This window comes from Schistocerca piceifrons, chromosome X (assembly GCF_021461385.2).
Source record: "Schistocerca piceifrons isolate TAMUIC-IGC-003096 chromosome X, iqSchPice1.1, whole genome shotgun sequence".
NCBI lineage: Eukaryota > Metazoa > Arthropoda > Insecta > Orthoptera > Acrididae > Schistocerca > Schistocerca piceifrons.
In genome coordinates, this window is record NC_060149.1 from 82,830,844 (window position 1) to 82,839,916 (window position 9,073).

Here is a 9,073-nt window from a genome sequence, read left to right on the forward strand (position 1 = left end):
CCGAACCGCACGTTTTGTGAAGAGTCGTGGACGCCTAGACACTTAGCGCCTAGTAGCAGTGTCGCTGCCCATCTACCTCTTTCCGTTGATGCTCACGACAGTAGCACCTGGACATTCGGCCAGCTACGCCGTTATCGAGATACTTGTTCACAGAATCTGGGTAATAATAATCTGCCCTCTTTCAAAGACGCTTATCTCAATGAATTTCCCCATTTGCAGCCCATATCTTCATTAGGGTGATCCCCCGTCAGTGTCTGCTCCGCTTGCATACTTTTGTTACCGCGTCACGTGCCCCCAACCCCACCTGGCGGTATCCAGCCAGAATGTTTTGGCTTATTAGTGTAGGTAGAATTAAGCATTTTAAATTATCATTATTCAGTTTTTGTTAATTAGTTTAAGTATCAAAAATTGTTATTATTAGTCACTGCAAAATCAAAGTTCACTTTTGCACAGTAATTAAATATTAGTGTTCAAAGAAAAGTACTGCGAAAATTGAGTCGGTCTTTAGATTATGTCCCATTCTACAAAATAATTGACATTGTTTTACACAGTGTTTCTTAAGTTTACGTTTTTATGTAAGAGAAACTGATTAGGTCTGCAGTGTGTGGTGCACTTCGATCTGTGATGATGCCTGTTATCCAGTTTCTCTGCAAACACGTTATTCACTTCGTATCTACTTTATTAAATTATAATTTCTTTGTGTTTTATATACGTTCATCAATTTTATGTTACCTGTAACTCAAACAGAAGTTTTAGTACCTTGACTTTGTTTTTGAAGTTCAGAAATGGTTCAAATGGCTCTGAGCACTATGGGACTTAACATCTGAGGTCATCAGTCCCCTAGACTTACAACTACTTAAACGTAACTAACCTAAGGACGTCACACACATCCATGCCCGAGGCAGGATTCGAACCTGCGACCGTAGCAGCAGCGTGGTTCCGGACTGAAGCGTCTAGAACCGCTCGGCCACAGCGGCCGGCTTTTGAAGTTCGTAATACACACATCAAAAAAAAATTTGCATCACCCCGGTTCCCAGAACTTCTGAAGATAGCCGTTGACTGTGGGTATTGTATCACAGACACAGTCCTTTTGACTGTTCAGACATGTCACTAGACCAGCCCAATGATGGAAACAACCACGCATGAGCATCGCCTATTAGACGGAGGGGTTCCGACAGCCGATCAGTTCCAGTCATTCCACCATGGAAGAGGTACACGGCTCGTGTTGTCTGTAGTTCAACCATGCCTAGGCGATCAATACCGCGGTTCGATCACGTCCGCATTGTTACTTTGTGCCACGAAGCGCTCTGAACGAGGGAAGTGTCTAGGCGTCTCGGAGTGAACCAAAGCAATATTGTTCGGATATGGAGGAGGTACAGAGAGACAGGAACTGTCGATGACATGCCTCGCTCAGGCCGCCCAAAGGCTACTACTGCAGTCGATGACCGCTATCTACCGATTATGGCTCAGAGGAACCATGACAGCAGCGATATCATGTTGAATAATGCTTTTCGTGCAGCCACAGGACGTCGTCTTACGATTTAAACTGTGCGCAATAGGCTGCATGATGCGCAACTTCACCCCCAACGTCCATGGCGAGGTCCATCTTTGCAACCACGACACCATGCAGCGCGGTATAGATGGACCCAACAACATGCCGAATGGCTCGCTCAGGATTAGCATCACGTTCTCTTCAACGATGAGTGTCGCATATGCCTTCAACCAGACTAGAGTGGCCAGCATGTTCTCCGGACATGAACCCTATCGAACATGCCTGGGATAGATTGAAAAGGGCTCTTTACGGACGACGTGTCTCACGAACCACTCTGAGCGATCTACGCCGAATCTCCGTTGAGAAGTGGGACAATCTGGACCAACAGTGCCTTGATGAACTTGGGTATAGTACGCCACGCCGAATACAGGAATGCATCAATGCAAGAGGACGTGCTACTGGGTATTAGAGATACCAGTGTGTACAGCAATCTGGACCACCACCTCTGAAGGTCTCGCTGTGTGGTGGTACAACATGCAATGTGAGGTTTTCATGAGCAATAAAAATGGTGGAAATGATGTTTATGTTGATCTCTATTCCAATTTTCTGTACAGGTTCTGGTACTTTCGGAACCGAGGTGATGCAAAACTTTTTTTGATGTGTGTAAATTCCCTTAATATTAATTATTCTTATCGTTAAACACTGCACAGTTAAATTTCTTTGTTACAACATACATCGGAACGTAGAAAACAACTTGGCTTCATATTTATTATGATCTGCAATTCTAAGATGCTTGATTGCTTTTATCAAAGTGCTCTCTCTCATGGACCAATTTAGTGAAAATTATCTCAAAGTGAAATTATTACTACATTCTCATACAACTATGTCAAATTTGTTAGCCATTTATCCATACTCTTTTGCAGTACAAACTTTAATCATCTCTGCTTGGAGAATACTTAATGTCAATAATGTTACGTATACATCATTTTTTACCTAACTGTGGGTGTATCAGACAAAAGGCATGAGGGCGAGAAACGATCTAAATCGTGAGAAGTCCATAAATCAACTCAACTTCGAAATTTCGTTTACATATTTACCACATGCCCTGTATTTTTTGCGGTAATATGCTCGCAAGTATCTTTATCTTGAGAGTTTTTTCATCTTCTTTTCCTTTACATCTTCCACACTTTTAAACTCATGCAGAATGTTCCTTCTTAGCACACCGTTGTCTGTGTCTGTATCTGGAGGTTTTTGCAGTGCTTCTTTGCCTCCCACTTCTATTTTATATAAGATAGTTCACTTCTGATGTATTAAACGCAGCGGTAGTTCCAGCTTCACCACTCACGTCCGAACATATAACGCCTACATTGACTTCGTATGCATTATAATCTTCTTCTTCTCTTACCAATTTCATGACTCTATTGAATGTTACATATTCTTGTCCCATATTACAGTTTCCACCTGTCCGCACAATTACATCGACTTCATTAATTCGAGAGTGGCATTAATTAATATTCTGTTCATCTGCATCTCAGTCGCATCATCCTCTTCTCTGCGCTCTTCATTATCATCTACAGCGCACGGCATCTCTCGCAGACTGCTCGCCCTTTTCATTACACGCAGTTTATAATTATTATTAGTATCATAGTATCAGTTTATAATTATTATTAGTATCATATACGGACCGCACTACTCACTAAACCTTACTTTCGACTCTCACTTCCGTTGATCTTACGTGTCATACATTTGATTGACTGTGTCGGTTTGCTTTGTCGCTACCGGATTCTGTGCTGCTATTGGAGAGTCTGCTCTGCTAGTGCAATCCTGAATCGTTCTTTCCATAACGCGTACATTTTCTTTCGATATAACATCCACTTTAGTTTTTATATGAAGTTCGTTATCTCTGCATTGATTTTCGTGCACACTACTTTCTACGTGAAACAGCCCGCGATTAATATTTTCATCAACTTCACGACAGCACTATTGGAAACAAATTTCATATTCATTTTAATTAATGTAAGATAGTTATCCAAAAGCCTAAATTTTAATTAATTATATAACTGATATTGACTGAAGTATTTATTATAGAATGACAGTATATGGTCCCTAGCTCATGGCTGAGCAAAACTTATGAAATTTTATCTGTTTGTTTGAAAATATTATTCACTACAGTTACATATCAATTACTGACATGTGTTTAAGTGGCAACAGTTAATGCACACTCGGAAGTTCAAGTTAAATTGCCACGATAATGATTTCACTGGAAGTTAACTACACTCCTGGAAATTGAAATAAGAACACCGTGAATTCATTGTCCCAGGAAGGGGAAACTTTATTGACACATTCCTGGGGTCAGATACATCACATGATCACACTGACAGAACCACAGGCACATAGACATAGGCAACAGAGCATGCACAATGTCGGCACTAGTACAGTGTATATCCACCTTTCGCAGCAATGCAGGCTGCTATTCTCCCATGGAGACGATCGTAGAGATGCTGGATGTAGTCCTGTGGAACGGCTTGCCATGCCATTTCCACCTGGCGCCTCAGTTGGACCAGCGTTCGTGCTGGACGTGCAGACCGCGTGAGACGACGCTTCATCCAGTCCCAAACATGCTCAATGGGGGACAGATCCGGAGATCTTGCTGGCCAGGGTAGTTGACTTACACCTTCTAGAGCACGTCGGGTGGCACGGGATACATGCGGACGTGCATTGTCCTGTTGGAACAGCAAGTTCCTTTGCCGGTCTAGGAATGGTAGAACGATGGGTTCGATGACGTTTTGGATGTACCGTGCACTATTCAGTGTCCCCTCGACGATCACCAGTGGTGTACGGCCAGTGTAGGAGATCGCTCCCCACACCATGATGCCGGGTGTTGGCCCTGTGTGCCTCGGTCGTATGCAGTCCTGATTGTGGCGCTCACCTGCACAGCGCCAAACACGCATACGACCATCATTGGCACCAAGGCAGAAGCGACTCTCATCGCTGAAGACGACACGTCTCCATTCGTCCCTCCATTCACGCCTGTCGCGACACCACTGGAGGCGGGCTGCACGATGTTGGGGCGTGAGCGGAAGACGGCCTAACGGTGTGCGGGACCGTAGCCCAGCTTCATGGAGACGGTTGCCAATGGTCCTCGCCGATACCCCAGGAGCAACAGTGTCCCTAATTTGCTGGGAAGTGGCGGTGCGGTCCCCTACGGCACTGCGTAGGATCCTACGGTCTTGGCGTGCATCCGTGCGTCGCTGCGGTCCGGTCCCAGGTCGACGGGCACGTGCACCTTCCGCCGACCACTGGCGACAACATCGATGTACTGTGGAGACCTCACGCCCCACGTGTTGAGCAATTCGGCGGTACGTCCACCCGGCCTCCCACATGCCCACTATACGGCCTCGCTCAAAGTCCGTCAACTGCACATACGGTTCACGTCCACGCTGTCGCGGCATGCTACCAGTATTAAAGACTGCGATGGAGCTCCGTATGCCACGGCAAACTGGCTGACACTGACGGCGGCGGTGCACAAATGCTGCGCAGCTAGCGCCATTCGACGGCCAACACCGCGGTTCCTGGTGTGTCCGCTGTGTCGTGCGTGTGATCATTGCTTGTACAGCCCTCTCGCAGTGTCCGGAACAAGTATGGTGGGTCTGACACACCGGTGTCAATGTGTTCTTTTTTCCATTTCCAGGAGTGTATTACTGTATTCAAACACTTTAGAATCAATGAAAACCAATACTGATTAGCAACGAGCAACACGTAACACGGTATGTACTAAGGTATATCATTCACAATAATGTTGACTGTCATTGGGTTTTGTGGAGCAATACCTGTAGTTAACCAATATTCCATACCACATTTTAAAGCAGCTATGCTTTACGTGATTTTACAAATAGCAACAATCACACTGTAGATAACGCCGAAATTACTGAAGCTAAGATTGCATAATACGAGTACATTTACAGAACACAGAAAATATAATCAGTTTTGTATAAGTATAATAATTCACTGAATTTTACTTGTATTTTGAGGTTATTCTTAATAAGCACTAAGCTATAAGAATATAATAATCATAGAATGCAGTTAACGTGCGTTTTACAATAAAATATGGACTTCTACATCTACACATACATTACTACCCTGCAATTCACACTTTAAGTGTCTGGCAGAGGGTTCTTCGAACCACCTTCATACTATTTACCTACCGTGCCAGTCTCTAACAGCGCGTGGAAAAAATTAACACTTAAATCTTTTCGTATGAGTTCTGATTGCTCCTACTTCACTGCGATGATCATATCTCCCTATGTAGGCTGGCGGCAATAAAATATTTTCGCTTTCAGTGGGGAAGTTGCTGATTGAAATTTCGTGATAAGTTGTCGCCGTAGCAAAAATATCGTTCTTTTAATTAGAGCCACCCCGACTCGCTTATGATATACGTGACACTTTCCCCTCTGTTTCGTCATAATACAAAATGAACTGCCCCTCTAGACGTTTTCGATGTCCTCCGTCAGTCCTATATCAGTGCTATCTGGTAAGGATCCCATACTCCAGCAGAAGAAGGGCAAGCATAGTGTAGGAAGTCGCTTTAGTAGAGCTGTCGCATCCTGTAAGTGTTCTGCCAACAAGACGCAGTATTTGGTTTGCTTCTTCACAACATTATCTATTATGTGATAGTTTCAGTTTATGTTGTTTGTAATTGTAATTCCTAGATATTTAGTTGAACTGACAGCCTTTAAATTTATGTGTTTTATCGTATCACCGAAAGTTAACGGATTTCTTTTTGTGCTCATGTGGATGACCTCACAATTCTCCTTGTTCAGAGAAAATCGGGTGTAAGTCATTTTGCAATTGGTTCTGGTCTTCTTATGACTTTACGTGATGGTAAGTGACAGCATCATCTGCAAATAATCTAAGAGGGCTGCTTAGATTGTCTCCTAAATCGTTTATATAGATTAGGAACAACAAGAAGGCCTATAATACTTCCATGGGAAACGACGGAAATCACTTATGTTTTAGTCGATGTTTTTCCGTCGATTACTACGTACCTTTCTGACTGGGAATCATGAATCCAGTCCCACGACTGTAACGATACTCCATAGGCACGCAATTTGGGCACAAGTCTCTCGTGAGGAACGGTGTGACAGCCTTCTGTAAACTTGAAAATTATGAATCAATCTGATATCCCCATCAATAACACTTATTACTTCGTTCGAATAAAGGTCTCGTCCTGTTTCAGAGAAACGATATTTTCTGAATGCATGTTGAGTACGTTGCAATAGACCGTTACCTTCAAACTAATTCATAATGTTCGAACACAGTTTATGTTACAAAGTCCTGCTACAAATCGACGTCAGTAATGTGTGTCTATAAGTCATCGGTTTACTCATATTTCCTTTCTCGAGTGTTGGTGTGACCCGTGCAACTTTCAAGCCTTTAGGTGCGGATCTTCAATCGGGCGAAGTGATTTGAGGTGCTCCGGTAAACCAGGGATATCTACTTCTAAGTTACTCGTGCTGGCAGCCGTTCTTGACTCGAATTCTGGAATATTTGCTCCGTCTTCTTTAGTGAAGGGCTTTCGAGAACTGTGTTTAGTAACTCCGCTTTATTGGCGCTGTCATCGGTAACATTACAACTGGTAACACGCAGTTCATTATCACTGCTTCTATTTTCATGAATTATCTAAATTTAAGTTTCAATGACAAGTGCCTGCCGGCCGATGTGGCCGTGCGGTTAAAGGCGCTGCAGTCTGGAAACGCAAGACCGCTCCGGTCGCAGGTTCGAATCCTGCCTCGGGCATGGATGTTTGTGATGTCCTTAGGTTAGTTAGGTTTAACTAGTTCTAAGTTCTAGGGGACTAATGACCTCAGCAGTTGAGTCCCATAGTGCTCAGAGCCATTTGAACCATTTGACAAGTGCCTTTAAATTCCTTCTAGTCAAATAATATGTCTTTTCATACCGTTTCACTCAGTAATAATGAAGATAGGAGGGAATCATACTGATGGTTGAACACTTGGGGAAGTCATTAACACTGAATGCTACTTACAGTTTGCCAGAAAGCACTGTAATGTTCGCAGATATTGAATCTACGACACTGGGAAGTGTTTTACAACACTGCACTGCTAAATGACACAGTATTACGTTGCAACGAGGTGCAGATGGTGTGACGTAATGCATTCAACGGCAACAATACCTGGTAACAGGCACACCGCACAGCTAGTAATAACGTTGGCCACGCAGTACTCGTCTTCCGGCAATTCACTTTGTCACCTCCTGTTGATGAAACCCTGTACTGTGACCCAGATATTTGCTTGTTCGGTAAACATATACAATACCATGCCGCAATTTGGAGACCTCATCGACAGTACCCTTAACTGCGCAAGCTAGGACAGCCGCTTTGCGTCCATTCTCGGCCACTGTGAACCTGAAACTCTATCTGTTCCGCCCCAATGATGTTAGTGCCATACTCTCAACAGTGTCTTTGAATTCTACGAAATACAAGGTCCCTGACTTTTCCAACGTTTCGACTACAGTATTCTACAGTATTGAGTTCGAATAGTATGTCACATACATTTATTATATCAAGACTGCTAAAGTATATGAAGTGATAATTATGTGGTACAGTTACATCACTCGGCCTGTTTCTCTCGTCCGGTCTGCTCTTCTGGCCACTGTGTCATAGCTTAAAGGTGTGTCGTTTCTACTTTTCAGCATCGATTGAAGGCGTATTTTGCAGCGTTGGCATAGTGAATAAGTACCCTTCTAATCTGAATGTGTCTTCTTACGTCATACTGCGTAGCCACCATTGTGACGACGCCTCTCTCCCTATGACGTAGTTTGCTGCATTCGCAGCAGGCAGTTTATTGCTCCACACTAGGTCGTGGCGTACCAGAAGCACTCTCGTCACACAGTATAAGATGGCTTCCGGAATACTGAGTTTTAGAGTCTCAAAGCTAGAGAGATTTCCCAAAGTTAGTCTATAAATGCGAAATCGTCATATCTATTTAGAAGTAGATATCCTCGATGTAGCGAACCAGCTTAAATCATTTAACAAAGGCAAGTCTTCCGGTCCAGAAAGTATACCCATTATATTCGTTTCAAAGTATGCTAATACAATAGCCCCATACTTACCAGCCTTATACAGCCACTCGCTCGGCGGAAGATCCGTACCTAAAGACTTGAAAGTTGCGCTGGTCACATCAATACTCAGATAGGAAATAAGAGTAACCCGATGAGCTATAGACTCATATCGCTGACTTCGATTTGCAGTAGGAGTTTGGAACACACACTGTGTTCAACGTTATGAACTATCTCGGAGAAAACGACGTGTTGACGTAGTCAGCACGGATTCAGAAAATGTCTTTCGTGTGGAACACAACTAGCTCTTAATTCGCACGATGTCTGGCGTTCCCTAAAGATGTGTTGCAGGCCTTCTGCTGTTCCTAATCTATATAAACCATTTAGGAGACAATCCGAGCAGCCCTATTAGATTGTTCGCAAATGATGTTATTTAATGTCTAATAAAGCCATCAAAAGATCAAAACCGAATGCAAAATGACTTAGATACGATGTCCGTATGGTGCG